We start from the raw sequence: 18,412 nt of genomic DNA on the forward strand, positions 1-18,412 counted from the left end.
GGTGTGCAGTCCAGAGAGGGGCCAGGGTGGATGTCGGGGGCGGGTGGGGGGATGGGATTGGACAGGTTGAGGGGTGTGCTGGGGTTTGCACGCTGTGGGCAGCTACAGTCTCCTGAACGGGGAGCAGACGTTTAAAAACTCCGAGCCCCTGAGGAAAGGCATTTAATCAATTTTCCAAATGAAATAGTGCCCATTTCTTTCGGATAATAATCGAGTTTTCACTGTAGTTGCCGTACATCCAGACAGAATGCTCTCGATGGTGCACCTATAAAAGTTGGCCAGGGTATTCGCCGTCATACCAAATTCCCTCAGCTGCCTGAGGGAAGAGGAGATGTTGTTGGGCCTTTGTAACCAGTGCGTCCACATGACGAGTCCAAGAAAGCTTGTTGTGGATGACCGCTCCCAGGAGCTTGACCCTCTCCACTCGCTCCACCTCCGTGCTGTTAATGTGTAGGGGGGCAGGAGTAACATCCCGCCGAAAGTCAGTGAGTTCCTTGGTTTTGCCGGCATTGAGAGCTAGGTTCTCAGTGCACCATTTTCCCAGATCTTCCACCTCCTGTCTGTAGTCTGTTTGGGACCAGGGGAGTTCTTTGCGACGTCAGGCTATTGAGCCAGCGACAGGTGAAGGAATGGGCCAAAGCCTTTCCAAGAATCCAGCCTGTTGCGTGGGGCATTATTCCCATCTGTCCAGCCCGTCCTTGGCCCTCCAGAGGTTATAGGTCGTGGGTTTGGAAGGTGCTGTCCTACGATCCCTGGTAAATCTCACCCCGGTAGTGAATAACTACTCATTCCCATTGCCGCAGAAGCAAAGGGGAACAGGAGTAGGCCGTTCGGCCCCACCCTGTCGTTCAACAGAATCTCTGGCATTCCTTATCGAGAGTGCGTTGCTGGGAAAGCGCAGCAGGTCAGGCAGCATCCGAGGAGAATCGACGTTGCGGGGCCAGAGTCCTTCCTCAGGAATGATGAGGAATTCCTCACGTTCACTTTCCTCCCATTTCCCTGTGACCGTTGACTCCTGCTCAGCCTTGAATAAGAGGTCCACCTCCAAAGCTCTCTGCAAGGAGTTGCAAAGGGTCTCAACACTCTGAGAGAGTAAATTCCTCCTCATCTCTTTAATTCTGAGACTGTGTCGTCCGGCCCTCAACTCTCCTGTGAGGGGAAACGTCCCCTCAGCATTCAAGCCCCTCCAAGGAACATAAAAATGTGTTGCTGGAAAAGCGCAGCAGGTCAGGCAGCATCAAAGGCGCAGGAGAATCGACGTTTCGGGCATAAGCCCTTATGTTTCAATGAGAATTGCTCGAGACGCCTGTGAATAGAGTCCCTTCCTGTGGAGCTTTTGCTGATGAGGCAACCTGGAGTAGCCATAAACTGATTCGTTAATTCTGTTTCCTTGCACAGTGCCAGTGAACACCCGACCTCTGTGGAAGCAGGTCATTTGGCCCAACATGTCCGCACTGACCTTCCAAAGCGTATCCCTCCGAGACCCCATCCCCTTAGCCTATAACCCTACAGTTCCCATGGCCAATCCAACCTAACCTGCACATCCCGGGCACTACGGGACAATTTAGCAATGCCAATCCACCCTAACCTGCACATCCCTGGGCACTACAGGACAATTTACCATGGCCAATCCACCCTAACCTGCATATCACGGGGCTTTTTAGCATGGCCAATCCACCCCAACCTTCACATCCCTGGGCACTACGTGACAATTTAGCATGGCCAATCCACCCTAACCTGCACATCCCTGGGCACTATGGGACAATTTAGCATGGCCATTCCACCCTAACCTGCATAATCCTGGGCACTACAGGACAATTTAGCATGGCCAATCCACCCTAACCTGCACATCGCTGGGCACTAGGGGACAATTTAGCATGGCCAATCCACCCTAACCTGCACATCCCTGGGCACTACGGGACAATTTAGCATGGCCAATCCACCCTAACCTGCACATCCGTGGGCACTACAGGACAATTTAGCATAGCCAATCCACCCTAACCTGCACATCTCTGGGCACTATGGGACAAGTTAGCATGGCCAACCCACCCTAACCTGCTCATCCCTGGGCACTATGGGACAATTTAGCATGGCCAATTCACTCTAACCTGCACATCCCTGGGCACAATGGGACAATTTTAGCATGGCCAACCCACCCTAACCTGCACATCCCTGGGCCCTATGGGACAATTTAGCATGGCCAACCCACCCGAACCTGCACATCTCTGGGCACTATGGGACAATTTAGCGTGGCCACTCCACCCTAACCTGCACATCCCTGGGCACTACGGGACAATTTAGCATGGCCAGACCACCCTAACCTGCACGACCCTGGGCACTATGGACAAGTTAGCATGGCCAATCCCCCCTAACCTGCACATCCCTGGGCACTATGGGACAATTTAGCATGGCCAACCCACCCTAACCTGCACATCCCTGGGCACTATGGGACAATTTAGCATGGCCAATCCACCCTAAACTGGACATCCCTGGACGCGATGGGACAATTTAGCATGGCCAATCCACCCTATCCTGCACATCCCTGGGCGCAAGGGGACAATTTAGCATGGCCAATCCATCCCAACATGCACATCCCTGGGCTCTATGGGACAATTTAGCATAGCCAATCCACCTTAACCTGCACATCCCTGTGCACTATGGAACAATTTAGCATGGCCAATCCACACTAACCTGCACACCTCTTGGCACTACGGGACAATTTAGCACGGCCAATCCACCCTAACCTGCACATCCCGGGCACTACGGGTCAATTTAGCATGGTCAATCCTCCACATCCCTGGGCACAATAGGACAATTTGGCGTGTCCAATCTACCCTAACCTGCACATCCCTGGACAATATGGGGCAATTGAGCATGGCCAATCCACCCTAACCTGCACATCCCGGGCACTACGGGTCAATTTAGCATGGTCAATCCTCCACATCCCTGGGCACAATAGGACAATTTGGCGTGTCCAATCTACCCTAACCTGCACATCCCTGGACAATATGGGGCAATTGAGCATGGCCAATCCACCCTAACCTGCACATCCCTGGGCACTACAGGACAATTTAGCATGGCCAATCCACCCTAACCTGCACATCCCTGGGCACTATGGGACAATTTAGCATGGCCAATCCACCCTAACCTGCACATTCCTTGGCTCTATGGGATAATTTAGCATGGCCAATCCACCCTAACCTGTACATCCCTGGGCATTACGGGACAGTTTAGCATGGCCTATCCACCCTAACCTGCACATCCCTGGGCACTACAGGACAATTTAGCATGGCCAATCCACCCTAACCTGCACATCTCTGGGCATTACGGGACAGTTTAGCATGGCCAATCCACCCTAACCTGCACATCCCTGGGCACTACGGGGCAATTTAGCACGGCCAATCCACCCTAACCTGCACATCCCTGGGCGCAAGGGGACAATTTAGCATGGCCAATCGACCCTAACCTGCACATCACTCGGCACTATCGGACAATGTAGCATGGCCAATCCATCCTAACATGCACACCCCTGGACACTACGGGACAATTTAGCACAGCCAATCCACCTAACCTTCACATCTCTGGGCACTACGTGACAATTTAGCACGGCCAATCCACCCTAACTTTCACATCCCTGGGCACTACGTGACAATTTAGCATGGCCAATCCACCCTAACCTACACATCCCTGGGCACTACAGGACAATTTACCACGGCCAATCCACCCTAACCTGCATATCACGGGGCTTTTTAGGATGGCCAATCCACCCCAACCTTCACATCCCTGGGCACTACGTGACAATTTAGCATGGCCAATCCACCCTAACCTGCATAATCCTGGGCACTACAGGGCAATTTAGCATGGCCAATCCACCCTAACCTGCACATCCCTGGGCACTATGGGACAATTTAGCATGGCCAATCCACCCTAACCTGCATAATCCTGGGCACTACGGGACAATTTAGCATGGCCAATCCACCCTAACCTGCACATCCCTGGGCACTACGGGACAATTTAGCATGGCCAATCCACCCTAACCTGCACATCTCTGGGCACTATGGGACAAGTTAGCATGGCCAACCCACCCTAACCTGCTCATCCCTGGGCACTATGGGACAACCACCCACGTCAGAGCGACCAGTGTAAAGGGAGCTTTACTCTGTCTGTAACCCCGTGCTATCCCTGTCACTTGGATGTGGGGGACAGTGTAGAGGGAGCTTTACTCTGTATCTAACCCCGTGCTGTCCCTGTCCTGAGATGTGGGGGACAGTGTAGAGGGAGCTTTACTCTGTATCTAACCCCGTGCTGTCCCTGTCCTGAGATGTGGGGGACAGTGTAGAGGGAGCCTTACTCTGTATCTAACCCCGTGCTGTCCCTGTCCCTGGGATGGGGGGGGGACAGTGTAGAGGGAGCTTTACTCTGTATCTAACCCCGTGCTGTCCCTGTCCCTGGGATGGGGGGGACAGTGTAGAGGGAGCTTTACTCTGTATCTAACCCCGTGCTGTCCCTGTCCCTGGGATGGGGGAGGACAGTGTAGAGGGAGCTTTACTCTGTATCTAATCCCGTGCTGTCCCTGTCCCTGGGATGGGGGGGACAGTGTAGAGGGAGCTTTACTCTGTATCTAACCCTGTGCTGTCCCTGTCCCTGGGATGGGGGGGACAGTGTAGAGGGAGCTTTACTCTGTATCTTACCCCTTGCTGTCCCTGTCCCTGGGATGGGGGGGACAGTGTAGAGGGAGCTTTACTCTGTATCTAACCCAATGCTGTCCCTGTCCCTGGGATGAGAGGACGGTGTAGAGGGAGCTTTCTTCTTCATCAGCCCTGTGCTGTCTCTGTCCCTGGGATGGGGGGACAGTGTAGAGGGAGCTTGACTCTGTATCTCACCCCGTGCTGTCCCTGTCCCCGGGATGGAGGGACAGTGTAGAGGGAGCTTTACTCTAAAAGAGTAGAGGAAGCTTTAGTCTGTATCTAACCCCGTGATGTACCTGTACTGAGAAGGTGGTAGAGACAGGGATAATGTAGGGACTGGAGGGGGTGACAGAGATATGGAGGGGGTGTAGGGGCTGGAGGGAGCGACAGAGATAGGGAGGGGGTGTAGGGGCTGGAGGGAGCGACAGAGATAGGGAGGGGGTGTTGGGGGCTGGAGGGGGCGACAGAGATAGGGAGGGGGTGTTGGGGGCTGGAGGGGGCGACAGAGATAGGGAGGGGGTGTTGGGGGCTGGAGGGGGCAACAGAGATAGGGAGGGGGTGTTAGGGGCTGGAGGGGGTGACAGAGATCGGGAGCGGGTGGTGATACGGCCAGAAACAGTGAGCAGACCTGGCACTCAGTGATGGGCTGAATGGCCTCCTCCGACTCAGTGCCAACTCTGCGATTTGGAAGGTAAGGTGCCGTCCATGCGGGAGCGCCTCGCGTTTGCATGAATCATTTCTTCCCGGGTCATCAGGTCTCCTGACGCTGTGTAAATTTATCAGGGGTGCTGCGATAAGTCTGTCAGTTTGAGATAACAGCCAGCTCCTTTGAAGCTGTGTACAGTGCCAGGAGGCTGTGTCGTACAGACTGCTGTAAGACAGTACCCTGCACCGCGGCTGACCCTTCCCTGGAGACTGGGAGACGTGGATCAATTGTTTACAGAGCCTGTTAAAGACATAGGGAACAGAGTGGCACCAGGCAGCCTGGCCTCTGTTATAAACCACACAACAATTGGACTCAATACTCGTTCAACAGTAACACTTTGTGATCCTGCAGCAACTTGAACCGGGTAAAAACTTCCTGCTGCTGCCTGGGGATACGGTTTCCACCTGCGTTTTCAGGAAAAGGCTCGGTCAGTCAGTTCAGCTTGAATTTGATTTATTGTCTCCTTGGCTTGTTCTTAGCACATTCAAATACAGCCAGGAGGCGTTACAGTGTCTGACTGGGCAGGGCAACAGGAGCATGCTTCATCACACACACACACTCTCACTCTCACACACACACACACACACTCACAACACTCACACTCACTCACACACACACACTTACACACACTCGTACACACACTCACTCACACACTCGTACACACTCGTACACACTCACTCACACTCTCTCACACACACACACACTCACAACACACACACACACACACACACACTCTCACACACTTACACACACACACACTCACTCACTCTCTCACACACACACACACTCACAACACTCACACTCACTCACACACACACACACTTACACACATTCGTACACACACTCACTCACACACACACACTCACTCTCTCACGCACACTCTCACACACACTCATTCACATTCACACACACACTCACTCTCACACACACACACGCATACATTCACTCACACACACTCTCACTCACGCACACATACACACTCTTACACACTCACACACTGGCTCACATACACACACACATACATTCACTCATACACACTCTCTCACACACACTCGTACACACACTCTCACACACACACACACACTCACTCACTCTCTCACACACACACATACATTCACTCACACACACACATTCACACACACATACACACTCTCACACACTTTCACACACACACACGCACTCACTCTCACACACACACTCACTCACACACACTTGTACACACACTCATTCACACACACACTCATACGCACTCACTCACACACACACACTCATTCACTCACACTCACGCGCACACACACACACACGTACACAGATTCACACACACACTCACACACGCACACACACACTCACTCACACTCGTACACACACTCTCACATACACATTTGCTCACACACACATTCACTCATACACAGTCTCACATACATGTTCACTCACACTCACTTTCACACACACGCTCACACATTCACTCACATGCACTCACGTACACACACACTCTCACACACACTTTCACTCACACAAACACACTCTCACATACACATTCACTCACACACATTCGCTCACATACACACTTTCACACACACGCACACTCACTCACATTCACTCTCGCACTCACTCTCACACACACTCTCACACGCACGCATTCACACTCTCTCACACACACAGACACTCAATCTCACACACACTCTCTCACACACGCACATATATTTACACACACTCTCACACACACATTCACTCACACGCACTCAATCGTACACACCCTCACACAATCGTACACACTCTCACATGCACTCATTCACACTCACACGCAAGCATTCACACTCTCTCACACACAGACACTCAATCTCACACACACACTTTCACACACGCACATATATTCACTCACACTCACAGACACTCTCACACACACATTCACTCACACACACTCACTCTTACACTCTTACACACTCTCACACGCACTCTCTCACACTCCCACACACAAACACACACACACTCTCTCACACACACACTCACTCTCTCATACACACATTCACTCACACAGACTCTCTCACACACACAGACACACTCGCTCACATACACACTCACTCTCTCTCTCATACACTCTCTCATACACACATTCACTCACACACACACTCTCTCTCTCATATACACACACACGCACACTCACTCTCACACACACACTCACTCTCACACACACATTTACTCACACACAGTCTCGCATACACATTCACTCACACACACATTCACTCACACACACTCACACTCACACATTCACTCACAACACACACTCACACACACACACTCACTCACACACACACACTCTCACACACACTTTCACTCACACAAACACACTCTCAAATACACATTCACTCACACACACACACTCTCATACACGCACTCACACACACACATTCACACTCTCGCACTCATTCACACTCTCACACCTACTCATTCACACTCTCTCACACACACTCACATTCTCTCACACACAGACACTAAATCTCACACACACTCTCTCACACATGCACATATATTCACTCACACACACATTCACTCACACGCACTCACTCTCACACTCTTACACACTCTCACACACACTCACTCACTCTCTCACACACACTCTTACTCACACACACACGCACACACACACAGGTTGTCTTCATCGTTCTGTCCAGATGCAAGTTACAAACTCTGCCGATTCCAGACCTAGTCAAGACCCTACCGCGTACAAACTAAAACCATTCCTTTGGTATTGAACTGTGATCTCTGGTGGCGGGACGTGACTCCCCTCGTTTCAAGTTCTGCGTGTTGCTTTGGCACAGACCTCCCTGGTTCCTTCTCACGCCTGACAGTGTTGGCATCACCCAACCCAGACACTGAGTGCCAGAGGGAACCCCTTCGGTGGGGGTGGGGGAGTGGGTGAGGAGTGTGGGCTGGGAGTGGTCAATCTGAAGCCACATTGACCTTTGCCACCCCATTGACACTTCACCTCACACCCCTGTCACGGGCATCAGGATGTCTCCCTGAGCCTTGTGTCCATCCTCACCAAGGGCTTTTGAGGGGGCAGGGGGGAGTGGGGAAGAGGATTCTGGGAAGGTATGTGACCTAATCTTGAACAAAACTGGGGGGGTGGGGGCCCTTCTGCCCGTTGGAAGGTGGCAGGGGTAGGCTGGTGGTTGCAAAGTGGGATCAAACGCAAGAGGGAGGGTAGGAGGAAGAGTGCTTTTTAATCTTCAAAAAAACAACGTGGCTGGAGGGGTGGGTGGGTGGTATTATTTGGCCATCTCTCTCGTCCATAATTGCCCTTTGAGATGAACGTCTTGCTTCAGGGTGGGAGGGGGAGGTGGGCTGTGTTTTAGAGGCTGGTTTGAGAGTTGACTGTGTTCGGGGCCTGGAGTCACGCGTACTCCCAGACCGAGTACCTGCCCCCATTCGTGACCCTCTCCGCCATTCCGATTCCGGATTCGATCCGTTGAGTTTAAATTCCGCCAGGGGCTAAATTGACATTCCAAACCTTAGCTCCAGGAACATGGATGTTGCAGGTTACAGAGGACATGGATAAGCTGCAGAGCTGGGCTGAGAGGTGGCAAATGGAGTTTAATGCCGAAAAATTCACTTTGGGTCGGAGTAACCGGAATGCAAAGTACTGGGCTAATGGTAAGATTCTTGGTAGTGTTGATGAGCAGAGAGATCTCGGTGTCCAGGTACACAGATCCTGGAAAGTTGCCACCCAGGCTGACGGGGTTGTTAAGAAGGCATACACTGTTTTAGCTTTTATTAATAGAGGGATTGAGTTCCAGAACCAGGAGGTTATGCTGCAGCTGTACAAAACTCTGGTGTGGCCGCACTTGGAGTATTGTGTACAGTTCTGGTCACCGCGTTATAGGAAGGATGTGGAAGCTTTGGAAAGGGTGCAGAGGAGATTTACCAGGATGTTGCCTGGGACGGAGGGATGGTCTTACGAGGAAAGGCTGAGGGACTTGAGGCTGTTTTCGTTAGAGAGAAGAAGGTGGAGAGGGGACTTAATAGACACATATAAGATAATCAGAGGGTTAGATAGGGTGGACAGGGAGAGCCTTTTTCCAGGTATGGTGACAGTGAGCACGGGGGGGCATAGCTTTAAATTGAGGAGGGATAGATATAGGACAGATGGCAGAGGTAGTTTCTTTACTCAGAGAGTAGTAAGGGTATAGAATGCTTTGCCTGCAACAGTAGTAGATTCACCAACTTTAAGTACATTAAAGTCGTCATTGGACAGGCATATGGACGTACATGGAATAGTGTAGGTGGGATGGGCTTCAGATTGGTATGACAGGTCGGCGCAACTTCGAGGGCCGAAGGGCCTTTACTGCGCTGTAATGCTCTATGTTCTATTATCCAGATACAGTCATACGATGTCAGGGTTGGAGGGTTTGAGCTACAGGGAGAGGCTGAACAGGCTGGGGCTTCAGGGTTTTCCCTGGAACGTTGGAGGTTGAGGGGGTGACCTTATAGAGGTTTATAAAATCATGAGGGGGCATGGATAGGGTAAATAGGCAAGGTCTTTTCCCTGGGGTCGGGGAGTCCAGAACTAGAGGGTTAGGGTGGATTGGCCATGCCAAATTGTCCCATAGTGCCCAGGGATGTACAGGTTAGGGTGGATTGGCCATGCTAAATTGTCCCGTAGTGCCCAGGGATGTGCAGGTTAGGGTGGATTGGCCATGTTAAATTGTCCCATAGTGCCCAGGGATGTGCTGATTAGCGTAGATTGGCCATGCTAAATTGTCCCATAGTGCCCAGGGATGTGCAGGTTAGGGTGGATTGGCCATGCTAAATTGTCCCATAGTGCCCAGGGATGTGCAGGTTAGGGTGGATTGGCCATGTTAAATTGTCCCATAGTGCCCAGGGATGTGCTCATTAGCGTAGATTGGCCATGCTAAATTGTCCCGTGGTGCCCAGGGATGTGCAGGTTAGGGTGGATTGGCCATGCTAAATTGTCCCATAGTGCCCAGGGATGTGCAGGTTAGGGTGGAGTGGCCATGCTAAATTGTCCCATAGTGCCCAGGGATGAGCAGGTTAGGGTGAACTGGCCATGCTAAATTATCCCGTAGAGCCCAGGGATGTGCAGGTTAGGGTGAACTGGCCGTGCTAAATTGCCCCATAATGCACAGGAATGTGGAGGTTAGGGTGGATTAGTCAGGAGTAAATGTAGAGTAATAGGGTAGGGGAATAGGTCTGGGTTGGTTACTCTTCGGAGGGTCAGTGTGAACATGTGTGGGCTGTAGGGCCTGATTCCACACTCTGGAGTCTGTAAGTCTGTGAAACAATGATGATTGTGGCCACTGTCAATTTTTCATGGGAGTTTGCATCAGAGAAGTCTATGATTGAAAGGGTTGGGCAGGTGGGTACATGTAGGGAGGTCAACTTCCATTACGCGTCGCCACTCCCACTGCCTGGGTGGCCCACAGCTCAGACAACTCAACACTGAGTTCTCCAATTCCAAAGAACCTCCCTTCCCATCCCCCGGCTCTCTTCCCAGCCCCTTCCACCCCCACCCCCCGCCACCAACCAGATCCAATCATTAATTACATCAGTTCCCTGTTCTCTCCATCGATATATGTCCAACTTCTTCATGAAAATGTTCCATATTCCAGTCCCGACCACTCTCTGTGGCAGAGAATTCCTCTTCCCCCCACCCCCCTTCCTGGGCATCCCCCCCTTGCTCTCTGGTTGAAGCCATTTCTCCCCATCTCAATCCCAACCCACTCCCCCTTCAGACTGTGACCCCCCCACTCCAACCAGTTCTGGGCTCCCCACCCTCCAGTCACTAGGAACACCCTCCGATGTCAATGGGCCTGTTGTTACAGGCCTTGGAAGAAACGTTTCGTTCCATCCCCGAACACGGACGGTTCCGGTTTTAAGGTGATTCTCCGACCTCCCGGGGGTTGGTCCCACGTCGTCATGAAAAACAAAATGACCCCTGAACGGGTAAACGTACATGCCACACATTGGCGTGCAGGTACCAGAGGCTGGTGGTGTCTGAACCAACGATTGGTGTGGGGGCGAGACCTAGAGAGAGCACCAAGTTGGGTTGGGTTGCTTGAGAGGGGGAGAGAGAGAGAGAGAGAGAGAGACCTCACGGTGAATGCAGCCATTTTGTCGATTCAGTCTTGATTTGGAGCCCGAGGCTAAGAAATGGCGGTGTTGGGCGCTCTCTCGACAAGCGGGGACGTTCAAAGCCAACTTTCCTCACATCCTTGATTTGTCCTCAAACAGCCGGCAGGAGGCCTGATTATTTCTTGCCCCCGCGCAGCGAGAGGTTTGGAGAGGTGGGGTGATGGGGCTCACAAAATGGCTGCCCCTATCCGAGCTCTCAAAATGGCCTCCTCTCGCGAGGTCTCAAAATGGCTGCTGCCAAGGAACAAGGAGACAGCAAAAAAAGGTCAAAACGAATGCATCGTTGTCAGACATAAGGTCATCTCTGAAGATTTGCTGTGTTTTTTTCCTTTTCCTCCCAGAATGTCCTCTCCTAAATGGTGGGCCCCATTACCTGCCCCATCCCACACTGGCACCTCGTGTTCCTCCCAAACAAGAACGGACAAGCCCCCCAAACCCACCCTCGGGGAGGAGGGATTTGACCTCACGCACATCCATGGTTTCTCACCCACAATCCCTTGCACCCCTCCCCTGTCCCCAACTCCCACAGCCCCCTGGGAGAGAACGAAGGGGGAAGGGTTGGGGGACAATGAGCCAGTTTTGACACCTCGGTTCGCTCCCTTAGCCCTCCCCCAACAACGGCCCTCCTCTGGCGCTCACAAGTTGGCATAAGCGCCCCGGAAGGCTGAGCCCGCGGGATGGAGCCTGCCCTCCTCCTCCGCCCACCTGTCCAGGCTCCGTCGGCGGGAGTTCATGAAGAAGTTGGCGACAGTGGAAAGCCTGAGGCCTAGTTGCCCGGCGATGGCCGCTTGCACCTCCTTGCTGGGCCGTGGGTTCTCCCTGAAGACGGAGAGCAGGGTCCGGCGCTGCACGTCGGTGAAGATCAGCCGGGGCCTTTTGGGTGGGTGTTGGCGCTGGCTCCTCCCCTGCCCGTGCTCCCTCCTCCTGCAGGCTGCGAAGAGGGGAGACCTGTTTTTAGTGAAGGAGTGATGGCTGACAGACACACGCTCACGATACCTTTCAGGACCCTTTGCAAGAACGCCAAATTCTGAGTGAGCACAGCGAGCAATACCAAGAAAATAGACCTGTTCCTTTTGTCTGGGGAGGTCAATGATGTCAGACGGAGTTCAATCTGGATAATTTTAGTGAAACAAATAAGGGCAGGGCTTATACAATTAACGGTAGGCCCCTGGGTAGTGTTGAAAATGTGTTGCTGGTTAAAGCGCAGCAGGTCAGGCAGCATCCAAGGAACAGGAAATTCGACGTTTCGGGCATAAGCCCTTCATCAGGAATGAGGAAAGTGTGTCCAGCAGGCTAAGATAAAAGGTAGGGAGGAGGGACTTGGGGGAGGGGCGATGGAGATGTGATAGGTGGAAGGAGGTCAAGGTGAGGGTGATAGGCCGGAGTGGGGTGGGGGCGGAGAGGTCAAGAAGAAGGTAGTGTTGTGTAACAGAGAGCCCTAGGGGGGCAGGTACATAATTCATTGGAGTTTGAGTAGACAGGGGATGTTAAGGCGTTTGCCTTCATCGCTCAGACCTTTGAGTGTAGGGGTTGGGGGCGTCATGTTGGGGTTGTACAGGACATTGGTGATGCTGCGTCTGGAGATCTGTGTTCAGTTCTGGTCGCCCGGTTACAGGAAGGAGATCATTAAACCGGAGAGGGTTCAGAAGAGATTTCCCAGGACGTTGCTGGGAATGGAAGGTTTGAGTTATAAAGAAAGACGAGATGGGCTGGGACTTTTTTTCATTGGAGTGTAGGAGGCTGAGAGACAACCATATAACAGTTTATGAAATAATGAGGGGTGTCGATAGGATTAATGGGAGTTGCCTTTCCCGAGCATGAAGGGGATTTCAAAACAAGGGCCACATTTTCGAAGTGAGAGGAGAGAGATTTTAAGAAGACATGGGGGGGTTAAATGTTTCACACAGAGGGTGTAGAGTGAGCTGCCGGAGGAAGTGGTGGAGGCTGATGCAATGACAACATTTAAAAGGTGGATGGGGACATGAATAGGAAAGGTTTAGAGGGAGATGGGCCAAGTGCTGGCAAACGGGACGAGATGAGGTGAGGATATCTGGGTCGGCGTGGAAGGGTTGGGCTGAAGGGTCTGTTGCCGTACTGTATGACTCTGAGTCTAAGTCCGGTCCCTGTGATCATACATGAGCCACTGAAGGTAACTCATGACTGCGTGTTGGCACACTCGGGCTGGTTCAGTCATGGCTGCCCTTGTCGTCCAACATCAAGCGCAGGATGGGAACGCTAGCCTCTGTGAATGGCCGAGGGGCAACATTTGACTCACTCCACAAGTGACCAGAGTGTGGAACCCACCCACTGTTGAAGAGACATTGGGCGCGGAAACAGGCCCTTCGGCCCAACTTGTACCGGTTTCCCAGACTGGACTAGCCCCATTTTCCTGCAGCTGGCCAGTCCCCAGCATTAGAGCAGCCCCAGATTTTCACAATTTGTGGAGTTAGACAATTTGGCACAGTGAATGACTTTTGAAGTTTAGCCCTGCTTCACACACCACCTCATTCCTTAATGACATCTCCCTCAGCGCTGACCCTCCAACAGCACCCATTCCCTCAGTGCTGACCCTCCGACAGCACCCATTCCCTCAGCACTGACCCTCCGACAGCACCCACTCCCTCAGCACTGACCCTCCGACAGCACCCGCTCCCTCAGCGCTGACCCTCCGACAATACCCGCTCCCTCAGCGCTGACCCTCCGACAGCACCCGCTCCCTTAGCGCTGACCCTCCGACAATACCCGCTCCCTCAGCGCTGACCCTCCGACAATACCCGCTCCCCCAGCACTGACCCTCCGACAGCACCCACTCCCTCAGTGCTGAACCTCCGACAACACCAGCTCACTCGGCACTGACCCTCCGACAATACCCGCTCCCTCAGCACTGACCCTCCCACAGCACCCGCTCCCTCAGCACTGACACTCCCACAGCACCCACTCCCTCAGCACTGACCCTCACACAGCACCCGCTCCCTCAGCACTGACCCTCCCACAGCACCCGCTCCCTCAGCACTGACCCTCCCACAGCACCCACTCCCTCAGCACTGACACTCCCACAGCACCCACACCCTCAGCACTGACCCTCCCACAGCACCCACTCCCTCAGCACTGACACTCCCACAGCACCCACTGCCTCAGCACTGACCCTCCCACAGCACCCGCTCCCTCAGCACTGACCCTCCGACAGCGCCCGCTCCCTCAGCACTGACCCTCCCACAGCACCCACTGCCTCAGCACTGACCCTCCCACAGCACCCGCTCCCTCAGAGCTGACCCTCAGCTTGAAACTTTCAGCTGAAATCCTTGTTGTGAGAAACCCATGAATCTTCGACCTCCTGTCCCAGAGTGTGTTACCATTGAGTATTGGACAGTTCAGCACAGGAACAGGCCCTTTGACCCATCATCTCTGTGCTGGCTGTGACACCATTCCACCCTGAAGCCATCTGCACACAGCCCTCTATTCCGAGTTCACATGTCTGCCCAAATGCCTGCGAAATTTTGCATTAATTTCTGCTCCTATCATCTCCCAGGCAGCAACAGGCACCATCTTTGAACTTACACCCCTCGCCTGATTTGACATTTCTACCTGGGGATAAAGAAGTCCACTCATGACGGTTTCCCTGCATCCATTAATGTTATAGACTTCAATACCGTCCTCCCCTGGATTGGCTGTGAGAAAGTACCTCATAATGCCCAGGGATGTGCAGGTTAGGGTGGATTGGCCATGCTACATTGTCCCATTGGGCCCAGGGATGTGTAGATTAGGGTGGATTAACCGTGCTAAATTGTCCCATAGTGCCCATGGATTGGCAGGTTATGATGCATTGGCCATGCTAAATTGTCCCGTAGTGCCCAGGGATTGGCAGGTTAGGGTGGATTGGCCATGCTAAATCGTCCCGTAGTGCCCAGGGATATGCAAGTTAGGGTGGATTGACCATGCTAAATTGACCCATAGTCCCAAGAATTGTGCAGGTTCAGGTGGATTGGCCATGCTAAATTGTCCTGTAGTGCCAAGGGATGTGCAGGTTAGGGTGGATTGGCCATGCTAAATTGTCCCATAATGCCCAGGGATGTGCAGGTTAGAGTGGATTGGCCATGCTAAATTTTCCCATAGTGCCCAGGGATGTGCAGGTTAGGGTGGATTGGCCATTTTAAATTGTCCCTGGTGCCCAGGGATGTGTAGGTTAGAGTGGATTGGCCATGCATAATTGTTCCACAGTGCCCAGGGATGTGCAGGTTAGGGTGGATTGGCCATGCTAAATTGTCCCACAGTGCCCAGGGATGTGCAGGTTAGGGTGGATTGGCCATGCTAAATTGTCCTACAGTGCCCAGGGATGTGCAGGTTAGGGTGGATTGGCCGTGCTAAATTGTCCCATAGTGTTGAGGGATGTGCAGGTTAGGGTGGATTGGCCATGCTAAATTGTCCCATAGTGCCCAGGGATTGGCAGGTTAGGGTGGATTCGCCATGCTAAATTGTCCCCTAGTGCCCAGGGATGTGCAGGTTAGGGTGGGTTGGCCATGCTAAATTGTCCCATAGTGCCCAGGGATGTGCAGGTTAGGGTGGATTGGCCACGCTAAATTGTCCAGTCATGCCCAGGGATGTGCAGGTTAGGGTGGATTGACCATGCTAAATTGTCCCATAGTGCCCAGGGATGTGCAGGTTAGGGTGGATTGGCCATGCTAAATTGTCCCATAGTGCCCAGGGATGTGCAGGTTAGGGTGGATTGGCCATGCTAAATTGTCCCGTAGTGCCCAGGGATGTGCAGGTTAGAATGGATTAGCCATGCTAAATTGTCCCGTAGTGCCCCAGGGATGCGCAGGTTAGGGTGGATTGGCCATGCTAAATTGTCCAGTCATGCCCAGGGATGTGCAGGTTAGGGTGGATTGACCATGCTAAATTGTCCCATAGTGCCCAGGGATGTGCAGGTTAGGGTGGATTGGCCATGCTAAATTGTCCCATAGTGCCCAGGGATGTGCAGGTTAGGGTGGATTGGCTATGCTAAATTGTCCCTTAGTGCCCAGGGAGGTGCAGGTTAGGGTGGATTGGCCATGCTAAATTGTCCCGTAGTGCCCAGGGATGTGCAGGTTAGGGTGGATTGGCCATGCTAAATTGTCCCATAGTGCCCAGGGATGTGCAGGTTAGGGTGGATTGGCCATGCTAAATTGTCCTATAGTGCCCATGGATGTGCAGGTTCGGGTGAATTGGCTATGCTAAATTGTCCCATTGTGCCCAGGGATGTACAGGGTAGGGTGGATTGACCATGCTAAATTTTTCCATAGTGCCCAGGAATTTGCAGGTTGGACCATAAGGCATAGGAGTGGAAGTAAGGCCATTCAGCCCATCGAGTCCACTCCGCATTTCAATCATGGCTGATGGGTATTTCAACTCCACTTACCCCCATTCTCCCCGTAGCCCTTAATTCCTTGTGACATCAAGAATCTATCAATCTCTGCCTTGAAGACATTTAGCGTCCCGGCCTCCACTGCACTCTGCGGCAGTGAATTCCACAGGCCCACCACTCTCTGGCTGAAGAAATGTCTCCGCATTTCTGTTCTGAATTGACCCCCTCTAATTTTAAGGCTGTATCCATGTGTCCTAGTCTCCTCGCCTAACGGAAAACATTTCCTAGCATCCACCCTTTCCAAGCCATGTATTATCTTGTAAGTTTCTATTAGATCTCCCCTTAATCTTCTAAACTCCAATGAATACAATCCCAGGATCCTCAGCCGTTCCTCGTATGTTCGACCTCCATTCCAGGAATCATCCGTGTGAATCTCTGCTGGACACGTTCCAGTGCCAGTATGTCCTTCCTGAGGTGTGGGGACCAAAACTGGACACAGTACTCCAAATGGGGCCTAACCAGAGCTTTATAAAGTCTCAGTAGCACAACGGTGCTTTTATATTCCAACCCTCTTGAGATAAGTGACAACATTGCATTCGCTTTCTTAATCACGGACTCAACCTGCATGTTTACCTTTAGAGAATCCTCGACTAGCACTCCCAGATCCCTTTGTACTGTGGCTTTACGAATTTTCTCGTGCCGTTTAGAAAGTAGTCTATGCTTTTATTGTTTTTTTCCAAAGTGCAAGACCTCGCATTTGCTCACGTTGAATTCCATCAGCCATTTCCTGGACCACTCTCCCAAACTGTCTAGATCCTTCTGTAGCCTCCCCACTTCCTCAGTACTACCTGCCTGTCCACCTAACTTCGTATCATCGGCAAATTTCGCTAGAATGCCCCCAGTCCCTTCATCCAGATCATTAATATATAATGCGAACAGCTGTAGCCCCAACACTGAACCCTGCGGGACACCGCTTGTCACTGGCTGCCATTCCGAAAAAGAACTTTTTATCCCAACTCTCTGCCTTCTGTCAGACAGCCAATCCTCAATCCATCCCAGTAGCTCACCTCGAACACCATGGGCCCTCACCTTGCTCAGCAGCTCCCCGTGTGGCACCTTATCAAAGGCCTTTTGGAAGTCTAGATAGACCACATCCACTGGGTTTCCCTGGTCTAACCTACTTGTCACCTCTTCAAAGAATTCCAACAGGTTTGTCAGACACAACCTCCCCTTACTAAATCCATGTTGACTTGTTCTAATCCGACTCTGCTCTTCCAAGAATTTAGAAACTTCATCCTTAATGATGGATTCTAAAATTTTGCCAACAACCGAGGTTAGGCTAATTGGCCTATAATTTTCCATCTTTTGTCTTGAACCTTTCTTGAACAAGGGGGTTAAACAGCGATCTTCCAATCGTCCAGGACTTTCCCTGACTCCAGTGACTTTTGAAAGAGACTTGGCCATGTTAAATTGTCCCCTGGTGCCCAGGAATGTGTAACTCAGGGTACATTGGACATGCTAAAT

The sequence above is a fragment of the Hemiscyllium ocellatum genome, chromosome 50 (assembly GCF_020745735.1).
Source record: "Hemiscyllium ocellatum isolate sHemOce1 chromosome 50, sHemOce1.pat.X.cur, whole genome shotgun sequence".
Taxonomy (NCBI): domain Eukaryota; kingdom Metazoa; phylum Chordata; class Chondrichthyes; order Orectolobiformes; family Hemiscylliidae; genus Hemiscyllium; species Hemiscyllium ocellatum.